A 16,495-nucleotide genomic window follows, 5' to 3' on the forward strand; every position below is an offset into this window, starting at 1 on the left:
GCAAACGGACGTCCCCAGGAACTACACTGTTGGAAGCCGCCGAAGTATCTAGAGCAGCAGAATTCTACATCATCAGCATCGACATCTCTAACAACCGGACCGCCAACACTTTCATCATCATCATCATCGTCGTCCTCGTCTCTTCAGACATAGCCACCATCGTTGCCACCGCAGACGTCGTAGCCGCTGCAGACGCCGTAGCCACCGCTACCACAGCGGACAATTAGGTCATTTACTAAATTACTATTTACTACTATACTACATTTACTAAAGTGCTATTTGCTAAATTAAGTGATTTCGTGCATACATTGTTACAACAAATTAATTTAAATTTTGTAAATATAAACAAGTCGGGAAACCGGAAGCTTGACGCTTCAGGTATAAAAGGTTTTGTGTTTCCCTATGTGAGGAGCATAACGTAGTTCCCCGTTGGCTTATAGCATTGACCCGAGATATTGAAATCGTTCAGTTCTGGGCAGGTTACTGCCATTGCCAGAACTGAGCGATTTAAGTATCTCGAAGGGCAGGTTACTGCCATTGCCAGAACTCAGCGATTTAAATATCTCGAGTCAACGCTATCAGCCAATGGAAAACTGCGTAATGAAATTGTTTCACGCATTGATGCAACCTGGATGAAGTGGTATTCCCCAATTGGTGTTCTTTGTGATCGACGTATCAGCGCACGTCCCAAATCTAAAATTTACTGCAATGTCGTCCGTCTACCACTCTCTATAGTTCTGAGTGTTGGCCAACTATAAAGGACAATGAACGGCGTCTTGCGGTAATGGGGACGAAGATGTTGCATTGCACTGGTGGCGTGACACGTTTTGATTACGTCTGAAATGAGAATATCCGCGATCTATATGGGTTTGCATCGATCGTGGAAAAACTGCAAGAGAGGCGTTTTCGATGGTGTGGTCACGTAATTCACGCGAACGAGAATGCAACAACCAGTATTGATCAGAACATCGAAAGGAATGGTAAGCAACCAAAAAGCCGGCCAAAACAATGGTGGCTTGATACCCTGGATGGGGATTTAAAGGTCTCGCGATTACATCCTGATGAGGCATTTGATAAAATAAAATGACGAAACCGATCATCACGAGCCGACCCCGCTTATGAACTAAAGGCTGAAGAAAAAGACAAAGATGTGAGGAGCGACGAGTGCACGAAAGCTCCGTGTAAAAATTCCACTGCCCTCTATTTTCTAGAAAGCGATTTAAATAAATCATTTGATGGAAAGCCCTGTGTTGATAATGGTCAACCTCATACGCTTCACGCTCTCAGTTTAATATTATTAGCGAATGAAAACAATTTAACCAACATCAAATATAAAAAAGGGCTAGGGAGAATTAGATTCTTCTTGAATGGAATTTTAATATTTCACTCGAATTTCAATTATTCTCGTTAATTATGACGTCAGCATCTTATTTGTATGGCTTAGAATGCTGTTAATTAGCACGAAATTGATAAGTTTGAACTGCTATAACTTTGCCACTAATAGTTGGATTTTCATGAAACCTGGCATGTGTATGCACGAGGCTGTCCTCTATGTCGGTGCAAAATTTAGTACACTTAGGATGAACTTAAGGGGGAGGATCTTAGTCTATTTCTAAAAGTTGATAATATACTATTAGTAAATTTATTTGAGCAGATACCGGAATGAGACATCTCTCGAAGATTAGATTTCACATAAGTGTTTTACACAAAGCCCTAAAAAGGGCTGCAGATAAATAGATTCTTCATAAATGCGATTTTAATATTCCGCGCGAATGTCAATTATTCCGGGTAATTATGACGTCAGCATCTGATTTGCATGGCTTTGGAAGCAGTAAATTCGCGCGAAATTGCTAAGTTTGAACTGCTATAACTTTGGCGTTAATTGCCTGATTTCCATGAAATTTAACACATATATACGAAATATTGTCCCCTATGTTGGTACAAAATTCAGAAATCCTAGGATGAATTTAAGGGGGGTTTTCAGTAAATTTCTAAAAAGTAGTAATATACTATTAGTAAGTTTATTTGGGCAGATATCGGAATGGGACATATTTTGAGGCCTAGATTTCATCTAGACGCACCACCCTGATTTTTTTCAGATTTTTGGGTTGGGTAATTTCTGAAAATGAGTCCTGTCTCACTTGAAATGCGTACATTTTGACTCCTTACTCCCGCCGTTTACAATTTATGCGAAAACTAATGTCAGTTTCGGAAAGTACAAATCGAGACCTTTCATTTGATATCCTACACAACTATATCCGGTGAAAAAATTTTTGAATCCCCCCTTTGCATGTATGGGGAGCCCCCCTTTAAACTCCACCTAAATTTATGCCACTCGCTGTATGCATGGGATTTCATAGTTCCCATCTGTCCACCAAATTTCGTTCGAATCGGTTTAGCCGTTTTGGAGAAAAATGCGTGTGACAGACAGACAGACAGACAGACAGACAGACAGACATTGAATCGATTTTAATAAGGTTTTGTTTTACACAAAACCTTAAAAAAAGGAAATCAATAAAATTAAAGCCGCTGCAAGAGACGGCGTTGAGGTGTTTCAAGTCGCAAGTTCTCTGTTTTCCCGGTGTTTTTGGTCTGCGCTGGAGAGCGTCCGCTTCGGTCGTCGTTTTCCTTTTTCTCGTTTCGTGCGTGCATTTGTGGGTACGGCCTGCCGTGTCGGTGTAAATTTCACCGCGTTTCAGTATAAACTCACCGCGTCTGCATCACAATCTCGTACTTCTCGGTAGGAAAATGTCGTTTGACAATAAAGACGCGGCAGGCCCATCGGACCCACAAGTGACCGCCCTCGCCGTACGCGTTCCTCCGTTTTGGCGTCGGAACCCCGAGCTGTGGTTCGTGCATTTGGAAGCACAGTTCCAAATGTCCGGCATCACATCGGACGCGACCCGTTTCAACTACGCGGTGGTCGGCCTGGACGAAGAGTCCATACTTCTGGTGTCCGACGTAGTGAAGTCGGCATCGTACGCTCAGCTCAAGAGCGAGTTGATCAGGCGCCTGTCGGCAAGCGAGTCGGCAAAATTAGACCACTTGCTGGCGGGTTTAACGTTGGGTGATCGAACTCCCAGCCAATTGCTTCGTGAAATGAGGCAATTGGGTGGGAGCAAGATCGGCGACGACCTGATCAAGTCGCTCTGGCTGCGTCGGCTCCCGGAGGGCACCCAGGCGATCCTAGCCTGCGTCTCCGGTTCCTTGGAGGAACTAGCAGCAACGGCCGATCAAGTACAGGAGGTGTACGTTCGCCCAACCATAGCGGCCGTTCAACCACCGTCGGATGAAGTCGGCGACTTACGGCGCGAGATCGCGGCCTTAACTGCCAGCGTGGCCGAGATGCGGGCGACGTTGGACGCTCAGCGTTCGAGTGCCAGGCCGCGAGCTCGCTCACGGTCTGCCACACGAAAAGGGCGTTCGGGTAGCAGGTCGTCAAGACAGCCTGCGGACCAGGGTATTTGCTGGTATCATCGTAACTTCGGAGATAAAGCGACAAGATGTACGCTACCTTGCAAATTCGCGCCTACCACAAAAAACTAGGTCCGCGGGGGGTCTTGGCGACGGCCACCCAGAGCGCAGCGCCACGTCGCCTAACTATTTTCGACCCCCTCAGCAGGCGCAACTACCTCGTCGACACGGGTGCGGAGGTTTCGGTTCTTCCCGTACCCCAGCATCATCGACTATATCCACAACCCCTCAAACTGGCGGCAGCAAATTCCTCCCGCATCAATACATACGGGTACAGGCAAGTGGACGTGAGTCTTGGCTTGCGTAGGACGTTTCCGTGGCGTTTCATCCTGGCGGATGTCAGCTTCCCCATATTAGGCGCAGACTTCTTGTGTCACTATGGGTTGCTGGTGGACTTGCAAAATAAGTCCCTTATAGACCCCACAACCAAACTAAATTCGTCGGGCCAAATGGTATCTCACGCTGACAATAACCTTTCCGTTCTTTTGGAAGACATCTCCGACTCTCGTGTTCGGACACTCCTCCAAAAGTTCAGCCAGATAACTACCGAGTGTAGTCTCTCGAAACCAGTAAAGCACAATGTGCAGCACCACATAAATACTACTGGTTCCCCGATTTTCTCAAAGGTGCGTCCTCTACCACCCCAGAAACTGGCTATCGCGCGGAAAGAATTTGAACAACTTGTTCAACAGGGTATCTGCAGGCCCTCAAACAGCTGTTGGTCTTCCCCTTTACATATGGTCCCTAAGCCAAATGGCGAATGGCGTCCCTGTGGGGATTACAGAAGGCTAAACGCACAGACTGTTCCTGACCGATATCCGATTCCACTCATCCACGACTTTGCGCATCACCTCGCGAATTGCCGCATCTTTTCGACCTTGGACTTAGCCAAGGCATACCACCAAATCCCAGTAGCTCCTGAAGACATTCCAAAGACGGCAATATGCACACCCTTTGGACTCTTCGAGTTCACCCGAATGACTTTCGGATTGTGCAATGCGGCGCAAACCTTTCAAAGGTTCATTCACTCAGTCCTGCGAAACCTCGATTTCTGTTTCGTCTATTTGGATGATGTTTTGGTCGCTTCTTCTACTGAGTCTGAGCACTTAGCCCATCTCGAGTGCATTTTTCAACGTCTCCTTGAGGCCGGTTTAGTCTTAAACGTTGAGAAGTGCAAATTCCTTCAAAAACAGGTGAGATTCCTCGGCCACTCCATTTCCTCTGAAGGAATACAGCCCGACCCAGACAAGGTGCAAGCAATAACAAGCTTCCCGCGTCCAAAAACAGTGAGGGAGTTGAGGAGGTTCTTGGGCATGCTAAACTTTTACCGTCGTTTCCTGCCCAAGGCCGCCCATCACCAGTCCGTTTTGAACGCGTACTTGTCTGGCCCCAAAACAAAAGACACACGAGAGATTGTGTGGTCTGAAGAGGCTGTCTGCGCGTTCAATAAATCCAGACAGCAACTGGCTGATGCTACACTTTTGGCATTTCCTCATCAAGATGCACCCCTAGCTGTTTTTGTTGATGCCTCTGACATCGCAGTAGGTGCTGCCCTTCACCAAAAGGTGGACCAAGTTTGGCAGCCGTTGAGCTTCTTCTCGAAGCAGTTGAATCCCGCTCAACGGAACTACAGCACCTACGATCGCGAACTGCTCGCCGCATACCTGTCCATCAAATACTTCCGTTTCTCCCTAGAAGGCAGGCCGTTCACAGTGTTCACGGACCATAAGCCTCTCACGTTCACTTTGAAACAGAAGCCCGACAAAGCGTCCCCTCGTCAGCTTCGACACCTGAGCTTCATAAGCCAGTTCACGTCAGACATCCAGCACGTGTCCGGGAAGGACAACATTGTTGCTGACGCTTTGTCTCGTGTCTCCGAAGTTAACATCCCCGCCTCACTCGATTTCTCGGCTATTGCCAAGGCGCAAGTGGATGACGCAGCACTTCAGAGCCTCAAGTCCAACCCCAAATACAAATTTCGGGAGTTGCCCATCTTCGGCTCAAACCTCTCGCTCTGCTGCGAAGACTCGGAAAAGGGACCTCGGCCATACATTCCGGCCACATTTCGCAAGGAAGTGTTCCACGCAGTTCACGACTTGGCGCACCCCGGCATCAGGACAACAAACCGGTTAGTTACCGGAAAATACTTCTGGCCCTCCATGAACAAGGATATCAATTCCTGGGCCAGAGAGTGCATCGCATGCCAGAAGTGTAAAGTCTCCAGGCATGTAAGGAAAGAAGTGGGCTCATTTCCCCGCACTACCAAGCGTTTCCACACCATACACCTCGACATAATAGGGCCTTTGCGAGACTCGCACGGTTACAAGTATTGCCTCACAATCATCGACAGGTTCACGCGGTGGCCTGAGGCAATACCTCTGAAGGACATTACGGCGCAATCTTGTGCCGAAGCCCTCTGCCGAGAGTGGATACCTCGCTTTGGCGTCCCTGCAGTGATCATCACTGACCAGGGAATGCAATTTGAGTCCACCCTTTTCTCCGAGTTAGGCAAACTCCTGGGTTTTAAACGCCAGCCGACTACTGCATACCACCCGCAGTCCAATGGGATGCTAGAACGTTGGCACCGGACGCTGAAAGCCGCCATTATGGCACGCGACGACCCGTCCTGGACTCAAGTCTTGCCTCTCGTCCTTCTCGGCCTTCGTACAACCCGCCGAGAGGAATTTGCTGCCAGCCCCGCGGAGCTGGTTTACGGGGAGAACCCAAGACTCCCAAGCGATCCGGTCTTCGACAAGAGATCGGGTCTCACGGAGTCGGGGTTGGTGCGTCTGCTGAGGGACAATCTCCGACGCATCAAAGCGCCACCACCCACTCGACACTCGTCCATACCTGCTTGTTCGCCCAAGGAACTGGACACGTGCACGCACGTGCTGATCAGGACGGATGCCGTCCGGAAGCCGCTGCAGCCTCCATATGAGGGCCCGTACCGCGTTCTCGAGAGGGGAGAACATTTCTTCCAGCTCGAGATCGGTGGTCACAAAAAGGCGGTCTCTTTGGCCAGGCTGAAACCCGTGTGCGCCCCGAAGCAACGTCGTGTCCGCTTTGTGGATTAACGGCGAACGAAGTTCGGGGATCCGTCGCCGAAACCCCCTAGGTTTCGTCTGGGGGCGGAGTGATGTGGCGCGGCAGGATCTGCAGCATTCGAAATTTATTTCGGATGTTGCGGATGCGGACGGGTAGATGGCGCTGAACGTGGAAACTCTCCACTCACGCGTTTTCAGAACGCACCGGGGAAGTGGAGAGCCAGCGGTAAAAAAGTGCCGTTGGTTGGGACAGTAAGGACCGCATGGAAATAAGTCGGTCTCTTCTGTTCCCAACCGCGACACGGAACACTTCAGCGCGATCATAAAAAAAAAATATTATAAGAGTTAAATAGTTAAAGTAAATCAAGTCAAATCATTACAAGTCCAACCTTTTTCTTTGCTTTCGATCCGATCTCGACTTTTCTATTTACTGTCCTCGACACCCGAAAGTTACAACGAAAATTCCCCGGGCATCTCACAAGAGCGAGCTTGTCGTGCGAACGGACAATTTTCGATTCCGCCTCGTGAAGTGTGCAAAATTCTGTTTGATAAAAGTCTGAAGAGTTTCAGGGCTCCATCGGTCAGTCTCCTACAAGTGCGGAAAAAGTCATTTACTAAAGGCTACGGAATCGTCCATCCTCTTGTAGGGGGCCAAATATTCTTCGGAAGATTCTTCTCTCGAATGCGGCCAACAGTTCGCAATTTTTCTTGCTAAGAACCTAAGTCTCCAAGGAATACATGAGGACTGGCAAGATCATTGTCTGTACAGTAAGAGCTTTGACCCTATGGTGAGATGTTTCGAGCGCAACAGTTTTTGTAAGCTGAAATAGACTTTGTTGGCAACCAACAACCGTGCGCGGATTTCATCGTCATAGCTGTTATCGGTTGTGATTTTCGACCCTAGATAGGAGAAATTGTCAACGGTCTCAAAGTTGTAGTCTTCTATCCTTATTGTTTCGGTTTGAACAGTGTGATTCGATGTTGTTCGTTCTTTCGGGTTTGGTTTGCCACCATGTAGTTCGTCGCCTTCATCTGAATGAAGGCAGTTTGTACATCCCGGGTTGTTCTTCCTATGATGTCGTTAGCGTCAGCATAGACCAGTAGTTGGGTGAACTTGAAAAGGATTGTGCCTCTCAGATTTACATCGTCATCGCAATTCACTTTCTCGAGGGCCAGGTTAAAGAGGACGCATGAAAGGGCATCCCCCTGTCTTAGACCGTTGTTGATGTTGAATGGTGTTGAGAGTTGAGTCCTGCTGCTTTTATCTGAGCTCGCACATTGTTCAGGGTCAGCCTAGTCAGTCTTATCAATTTCGTCGGGATACCGAATTCCCTCATGGCCGTGTACAGTTTCACCCTGGCTATGCTATCATAGGCGGCTTTAAAGTCGATGAAAAGATGGTGCAATTGATGTCCATATTCCAACAGTTTTTCTATCGCTTGCCCGACGGAGAAAATCTGCTTGGAGTGAAGCCTCTTTAGTATGGGCCAATGATGTTCTGTGTGGGGCTGTCCGCGGGGGATCTCCAACTCGCCGATATTTTCGTTGTTGAGTAGTTCATCAAAATACTCAACCCATCGCTCCAATATGCTCATTTTGTCGGAAATCGGATTTCCCTCTTTGTCTCGACAGGATGAGTATCGAGTTGTATAAGGTTTCATCCTGCTGACTTGTTGGTAAAACTTGCGCGCCTGGTACGGTTGCTCCCTATACTTTTCTAGTTTACAGACTTGTTGGTTCTCCAAGGCTTCCTTCTCCCGTCTGTGAAGTCGCTCTCCGCTCGGGGGGCTGTGTTGTGAATGGCTTCAGTATTCACTCTCGCCTGATTGTCAGAAGGGATTGTAGGTGGTGTCGTAATTCGAGTTGGGAGCACCATGCCAACGAGATAGTGGTCCCAGTCTATATTGGCCCCTATATGTTCTGACATTCATTAAGGCTGAGAGGTGGCGGCGTTCAATCAACACGTGGTCAATTTGGTTGAAAGTAGTCCCGTCTGGAGAGACCCACATATGTCTGCGGACCGCTTTCCGCGGTTTATATTTTTGCAAAATTTTCAAATACAAGACAAACTTACGGAAGTTTTTCAGTAAAGTTCTAAACAACAGTAATATAGCTTTATAAGCCAGTATGATTTTTTTTATTTCTCTTCAAACTTGCATTTTGTAACTTATTTCAAATCTGTTGCGAAAAATTCGAGGCCGTTCGTTTAACACCACATGCGGCTATATTCGCAGAAAAAAATTGCATCAGCTTTCGCTTGTATAGGAATCTCCTCCCATTAAGCTCCACACAAGATCATACATTTCACAGTATCCGTGAGATTTCAGGGCTTGCATATGTCTATCAAATTTCTGTTTAATAGGCGCATCATTTGCCGAGAAAAGTGCTTGTGACAGACCAATAATAAACGGTTTTCCAGTAAATTAAAAACATTTTCAACAAGTTTAAATACCGGAATCTGGACGCTTCCGGTTTGTAGGTTTTGCATTCGTCTTGCGTGAGAAATCTGCTATGAACCTTTTTCCATTGGAACGTCGTTAAATATGCAAAATATTTCTTGATATATTTATTTCCGAACTCCAAATTCGGCGTTCATATGAGTTCAGTCTATATGATCATATACGGCATATAGCTTTAGCTGTTTCCAATAAAATCGAGTGTGACAAGCAAACGGACAGACGGACATTGAATCGATTCTAATAAGGTTTAGCTTTTTCCCAGGTCGTCAAAATTTTCAAAAATGGGTGGAAATGCAATATCATAGGATTGTTGCGAATGATACCTCGTTCGAACGGGGAGGCATCATGGATTCAGGAAATGCAGGAATTTTCACGTTACTATGGTCGAAGGGCCTAACTAAAATTGAGGAAAGTAGAAAATTTCTACCACCCTTGTCGGCGAGTTATTACGAAAAATCGACAGCCGAGGCCCTGGTCTGAATTAATGAAAATTGGAAATTTCCACGATCCTCACGTCGTAAAAGTTTTCAAAAATAGGCGAAAACGCATTGTGTTCAAACAGAGAGCCGTTCCAGATTCAGCAAATGCAAGGATTTTCACGTTACAACACCGGAAAGGGGAGATATCGCAAAAAATCGGCGCCGGAGAGCCTGACCAAAATGGAAGCAAATTTAAAATCCGAGTTAGCGAGTTATGCGAAAAAACGATGGCTGCGGCAGGAATCTGGTCGAGATTGAGAAAAATTGAAAATTTCCACGATCTACTTGTAAAAATCTTGCATCAAAAAGCAAAATCGTCGGATTCTTGGGGGCAATACCTTTTTCGAACGGAGAGTCTGCAATGGTTGAGGAAATGCAAGAATTTTCACATTACGATACCGGGAAGGTGAGATACTATGAAGAGTCGGCGCTCAGGGGCCTGGCAAAAACGATGAAAAAGTAGAAATCGCTACAACCCTGGGTCGTAAAAATTTTCCAAAATCGACAAAAAAGCAATAAACCGACTTTTTGATTTGCTTTTGAGTTTCCTCTAAAGTAATTTGGCCATTGTAATTCAGTAAAGACAGTATGCGTGGGTTATACCACATTCCCTATGACATAACAAAGAGTCTGGGGGCGGGAGGGGGCCATGAGTCCCAAAAATGTAAATCACTTTCAAGTCCTTGCAGAGAAGAGAATGGAATGTTCTTGTCACCTTGAGTGCCTCCTGTTGCCTCACTTTTGAGTTTTAGACCAGGCAATTTCTTGGATTTGAGTTTTAAAAAAAAATTGCTTTCATTCATCATCCACATTCATCAATTCTTCATCAAGAAAATGCAACTCTTGATGGAGAATTATCTTAGCTTGTATACCAATTTTCTTGCGGTTAGGAATGCTTTCTAGGTCTGCAGAAATGTTAAAATGGGTTATGGGGGGTTATTCACCAAATCCATTCTACATTTATCTTTTTACCAAAACTCCATCGACTTTCCACTTGTTACTTTATGATGGTAATTGACACAATCTGCTGCACTGCCATTATAACTCAATTTCAAAATAATAATTCCATTCAACTCATTTTCACTTCTCTCACCTTTTCCAAATACATACTACCCTTTTTCATCCCTTCGCGTCACACGTCGTCGTTCAATAATTCTCAACAAAACATTCTCAAAAGTTCATGTGCACATATCAGTCATCCACCCTCCGGATTGTAGTTTTCCTACAGTTTGTTCGCTCCTTGACTGGAAGGGGGTTGTGTAACAGAAGTTGCAAGTTCCTCTACGGAGTAGATAAATTACTTTATTACTTTCCTCTCTAGGATCAAAATTCCACACTGACACCAGCTGGCAACATCATGGGCGTATTTGTCGGCCTTGTCGGTCTTTCGTGCAAGCAAGAAATGCATGGGAAGACGACGATTGTGATGAGGAAGGAGTACGACGGAAAGGACTTAACCCCTGATCTCTAATAATAGTTACCGGGCTATAAGGCGGGCGTCATATTGCGCCTGTCAAAGTAGATGTCATTACTTGTAACTTTATTATGTATACGATAAAATTGCTGCTTTTTAGCAGGTGTTTTTATTTAGGAGTGATTTGGGTAGGAATTTAGTGGGATCGGAGCCTTTTTGGGTAAGAATTTGTATTATTTCTCTAGAAATATTGCGGACTTATTTCCAGATATTCTAACTTTTCACAACTAGTTTGATTTAAATTGCGTATTCTGAAATATTTGCTGAAAATGCTGATACTCGATGAATAGCATTTATTTCTTTGATAGGCTTAGCCCTCTGGAAACAAGGAAAAAAATGTGTATGCGTACATAGGAAAAGGGTTCGGAATTAAAAGTGTTGTTGTCCTCAGTAGACGGAATCAGATTCGGCCAAAAGGTGGACCGGTTTCGCAATGTCGAATTTTAGCTCCTATTATGACTCCCTTAAGAGTTTACACGTCTGTTCTGCCTTCGAAACTTCGAACTGGATTGAACACACAATAACTGACCCACTTTGCGGCCCATCACAAAACTATGCACACGGAGTAGTATTTTAGTCAGCTCTATTATCGGTATTGAAAACATAACGAACGAACGATTAAGAACTCTGGGCTTGTGAGGCAAATTTCAATACATTACTTTTATGTCCCTATATACGTCTGAGAAAAATACCGTCCATCAATCCATCTAAGATAAAGACTATCTATAAAAATCAAATGCAAGCGGACTTTGGATTAACCAACTAGCAGTATTATACAACATGGTAGTTGAAAATGCCTGATTTTCACGGAAAGAAGTCTAAACAGAAATGTGATTCTCTGCAAACGTCACTACTTTCAACCAAATTCATCATGTTTTAATCGAACGCGCCACACTCTAGCTTTGATGAATATCAGACATTATAGGGGGCCAGCGTAGCTCTTTCGTTGGCATGATATACCTGGTTGGAGTAAAAGGACAATTTCGAATCCTCTCTCACAATCAGGTGTGAGTAAACACTGAAGTCGTCCATAGCAAAGCCCTCCACAACACCTACAAGGCGAATGTTCGAAGCTTTCGGACACCCTGAAGATGAAGCATCCGAAGAACATAATTATTTGTGTGACCATTAACATATTTGACTCTATTCGCACCGAAGTCGGAAGTCAGAAGAAGCGAAGAAATATGGTGAGGCGTTGGAGAGTAGCCCTCTTTCTTTTGCTACACTTACGGCAATGTGATTTGGAAATCTGGAAAGTCAAGTGGTAGCAAGCGCAAATCTGGTGTCGCGTTTTTGTCTGACGAGGTCCGCTCTCTTCTAACTGCAAGATTCCAATCCAGGGTAAGGAGCATCACAATTGTGCAATACTAAGCACCAAAGGAGAAGGATAGATATAGTGGAGCAGGACGCCTTTTACAAGCGCAGTTCAGGAGAGGCTTCCTGAAGCTGACTTCGGCAGCTGTGTACATCAGGTTAAAAGCGTATGAGTTGCTACTAACGCTTGTCTAACCAAAGTACAAACATATAGCGCCTCACCCCAGAGTCACGCCATTTTACTTCGTTTATGCCCAGAATGTTTAGTCAATATAGCCCGAACCTTCCCTTCAGTTGAAGAAGCTTAGCTTTCAGTACTGGAGTTGATGGGCATGCGCTAATTCGTAAAAGTAAGTAAAATTTCCTCCCCTACCACTGGTTAAGTGCAGGGAAATGAAAACAATCCACCTGACGTGTCGTAATGCGAGCTATAAATTTTTGGTGTTATTATTGTTGGTAGTGTTTTATGAAATTATTGACGTGTGCCTGGTAATGATGAGAAAATCTAACCTTTCCTTGAGTATGCCGTTGCCGTTTTATTGAACGGGGCTTGACCAATTTTGAGATGTATCTTCCGGGGGCCATTGTCGAGAAGACTTGTTGTTATTGGTACTTGATTGGGTTTCCTTCGATGTGAGAAACAGTTCACTTTCGTCAGGCAGTAGCGTTGCCTCTCGCAATAAGGTACAAAAATAACATCAAGATGCACTTGCTCACATCTGGGTTATAATGGCTCAGGTTTAACTGCTAATAATTATTGCAACTAAGCGTCCAATTCCTGCAGTCACTTTTAACAGATGGCCAAACATATCTCTTAATACCAATTTAAGGGTGGCGTTTGTTGCGTGGTGCAATAGATGGTGTAATCGGTGGTAAACAGTTTTTTTCGGAATGGATGAGTGATGTAAGATCGGCTGGTACCATTAAACATATCCCACCATACCTTGAAGTTGGCCTGTGTGGAGTTGCCAAATCTCCGATCGGCTGCGTATTTTCGTATGGATAAGGGCGCTTGGTGGATGCGTTATGGGCATGTAGATATGCACATCAGAAGATGTGCGTGCATGGGCATGTCCATGCGGAGGTCAAGTAGGAGGGGATCAAACGCCCACCCACGGAAAAAATTGACTATGGGAAAGATACTCAGAAATGGAACCAAATATGGAGGATGAGAACCGAAGTTTATTTACGGTACAGGGCTTCGGAAACTCAGTATCGGCGGTTTTTGGAAGTCCGCAAGCGGGCTGCCGGTCGTCGGTATCCACCACCCACAGTGCCTCACTAGTGAGAAACTTGGCTACTTTGGCATCTAGTGCTACAAGAAGTGTTAGTGGAGTGGAAATGAGATCCACATCAGATCCTTTTAGCAAAAGTTCCAAACTTAGAACCTCACCTGTAAAGGCAGCATTATCTCAGGCAGTCTAGAATTTAGATAGTCTCTGCTGTTGTAAAAGATGATCCGGGAAAACAGCACACTATAACAAGGTTTCTGTCATTGAGGGAACACATAAATAAACTGTCCGGGTTTATCAAGGAAAGACGGAATATCCCACAAAATATCAGGGCTCTCATATGGGACCTTAAATTATTTTATATCAGGACGCTGGAAATACAGGTGACGCTTCCTTAACATAAGGCAGGTGAGAACGTGGGCAAATGGAGCTGGGACGCGCTAAGTGAACCCCTTGTTACTCAGCAAGCGGCCAATGAGAAAAATCACTGAGCTGGGCAAAGTTTCGGGTAGTTCCATTGCGTCCCCAACTTTGGCAAAAGGGAAAGAATCTATAGCGCGTAAGCCCGAACAATGGACACAGGTGTGCGGCATAAGCGGCGGAAGGAGAAAAAGAAGATTTGTCCGGAAATAACCATTATTTCCAAAAAGGGAGATAAGTCTTATGCCGATATCCTTCGAAAAGTTAAAGCCGATTCGGAATTGGTAGACTTGGGCGGCAGTGTGAGTTGTATCAGGCATATGCAGGAGGGAAATCTGATATTGGAGCTGAACACAGTTAGTAGGATAGTTTTCGTGACCAGGTGGAAAGGTGCTAGGTGAGCAAGCAAAAGTGAAAGTTCGAAAACAAGAGGCAGTAATGGAGTGCAAAGAAATAGATTACATCATGAGAGGATATCTATGCCGCGCTAAGGGAACAATTCAACCTTAGCGAAATAGAAGAGAGCGCTATAAAAAGGATGAAGAAAGCGTATGGAGGTACACAAACCGCTGTCTTAGTGATTAAACTGATTACCACGGTTGGGTTATGTGCCGACTCAGAAAAAAGTATGTATATCTCATGAGATGCTTCAAATTCCTCGATTTCGGACACTTTGCAGCAGGAATATAGGAGGGGGCTGAATTGTAGGGTTAGAGGTTGATACAAATCAATTGTAGCCATGCTGAGTCAGCCTAAGACTCTCGCAAACTATTCGAGAACCGAATGTGTATATGGGGGTATTCTGCGAACCTTACCGAAATTACGGTGGTGCTACGTGGATGGGATCCATCTGGAAATGAGGCGATATAGTCATGCGAATGTTAAGCCATTCAAGAAACAATGGCATTATCTGGAGCTGGTTTTGCAAAGGTAAAAGTCGGCGGCGTCCATATCAGCTGTTACGCTCCTCCTAGACGGCTTAATGTTAGACGCTAGAGGCCAAAACCAAAAATTATTCCCGGCGATTTTAATGCGTGGGACTGTGGGAAAGGAGTGACGAGTCAGAAGTCACGAGATAGTTTCAAAATTGATCATTAGGTAACGAGCTGGTGATGGTAGAAGCCTAGTTGAGCTTCAAGTTGCATACTGGAGTACCTGAAATATACGCTTGGAAAGGCACCAGCTAGGAGGGCCCAAATCTAGTCGATGACTGATTATCGTAGTGGTGATGAAATCCATCCTGTGATACTCAGCTCCTGTCTGGGTGGTAGCACTAGAAAATAAGATGAAGCAGAGGAGTTTGGCATGCGGTCAATCGCGTTGACTGTGTGCGGCGCAAAGAATGGTATCCGGTTATGTAGTGTGTGTCATCGCGGATATCATTCGCTTGGATCTTCTAGCGAATGAGGCACATTGCCTCTATCGGGGAAAGGGAGACGAATTCGGTCAAAGTGAAAACTAGGAAAGATCCGCACCGGAGATGGCAGCAGTGGTGGGATAATTCCGAAAAAGGCCGCCGTAAACATACACCAAAAGACGGAGAGTTGAACTACCACTTAACACAGTTCCTTGAAGGACACTGTTTGTACAGAAAGTGCTTGCATCGCCTCGGATTGGATGACATCTCAGACTGTACCGATTGCACCGAAATACTCGAAGGTCTGAAACATGTTATGTTCCATTCTCTGAGATTCGGGATTGAAAGGGAGAACTTAAAAGACACCTTATCGGACTCCACAGTCTCGTGAGGGAAATGCTGAAGTCGGAAGTAAATTGGAGAGCGATAATCGCAACAGTAACTGCATTGCAGAAAAAGCTGCAGGAACTAGATCGGTGCGGTGGTCCCGCGGGGATATGGGCGGAGAACACACTGCTGTGAACGAAAGTAATAAATCGATAGGTACATTGTCAGCAATACCCGATCGTATGTGGGCCCGTTCTGCCGAAACAAACTTTCTTGAGAAGAAATATAATGGCTCCCAGCTACAGTTGATCCGTTATTGAAGAACTGTTGCAATTGCGAAGTCAGATGTATTGTAGAAAATGGTCAAAGATGCTTTGAATTTTGGATCCACAGGTAGCGTTGCGGTTGATTTATCCACTTAATTGGTGGATTTCCTTTAAGTTCGACGTGAAGGATCTCGTTAAGTAAAAGTTTATCATACAAAAGCATATTCGGAGCTGTTTCATGTTAGTTGGTTGCATGTATTATTGAATCGATTTGGCTTTGGCCCCTATGAGACAAGGTATCCTAAACAACAGACCTCTTGCTAACCAAAAATGCGTTTGCTTGGATTCATCACCACTCCATATTGTTCCACCTTTGGAGCAGGATTCTTCAGTCGTTGACGTGCTCTTCAAGTGAAGATGAAGCGACCAAGATGTCATCGATGTAATAGAAATAGCAGATGCCCAAATCTCTCAAAGCATGTTCAATGCACTTTTAGTATTAATTTTTCAGCTGCTAAGGTATAGTTAAACGCTCTTGCCAGGTTTATTATTAAAAGGACATTTTTTCTGCAAAACGAATGGACGAAATCTTGGATGTACCGAAGTAATTACTTCTCAACGCAAGTCCAGCTGTTAAGTGCGCGATAAA

This window comes from Hermetia illucens, chromosome 3 (genome assembly GCF_905115235.1).
Source record: "Hermetia illucens chromosome 3, iHerIll2.2.curated.20191125, whole genome shotgun sequence".
In the NCBI taxonomy this organism is placed as follows: domain Eukaryota; kingdom Metazoa; phylum Arthropoda; class Insecta; order Diptera; family Stratiomyidae; genus Hermetia; species Hermetia illucens.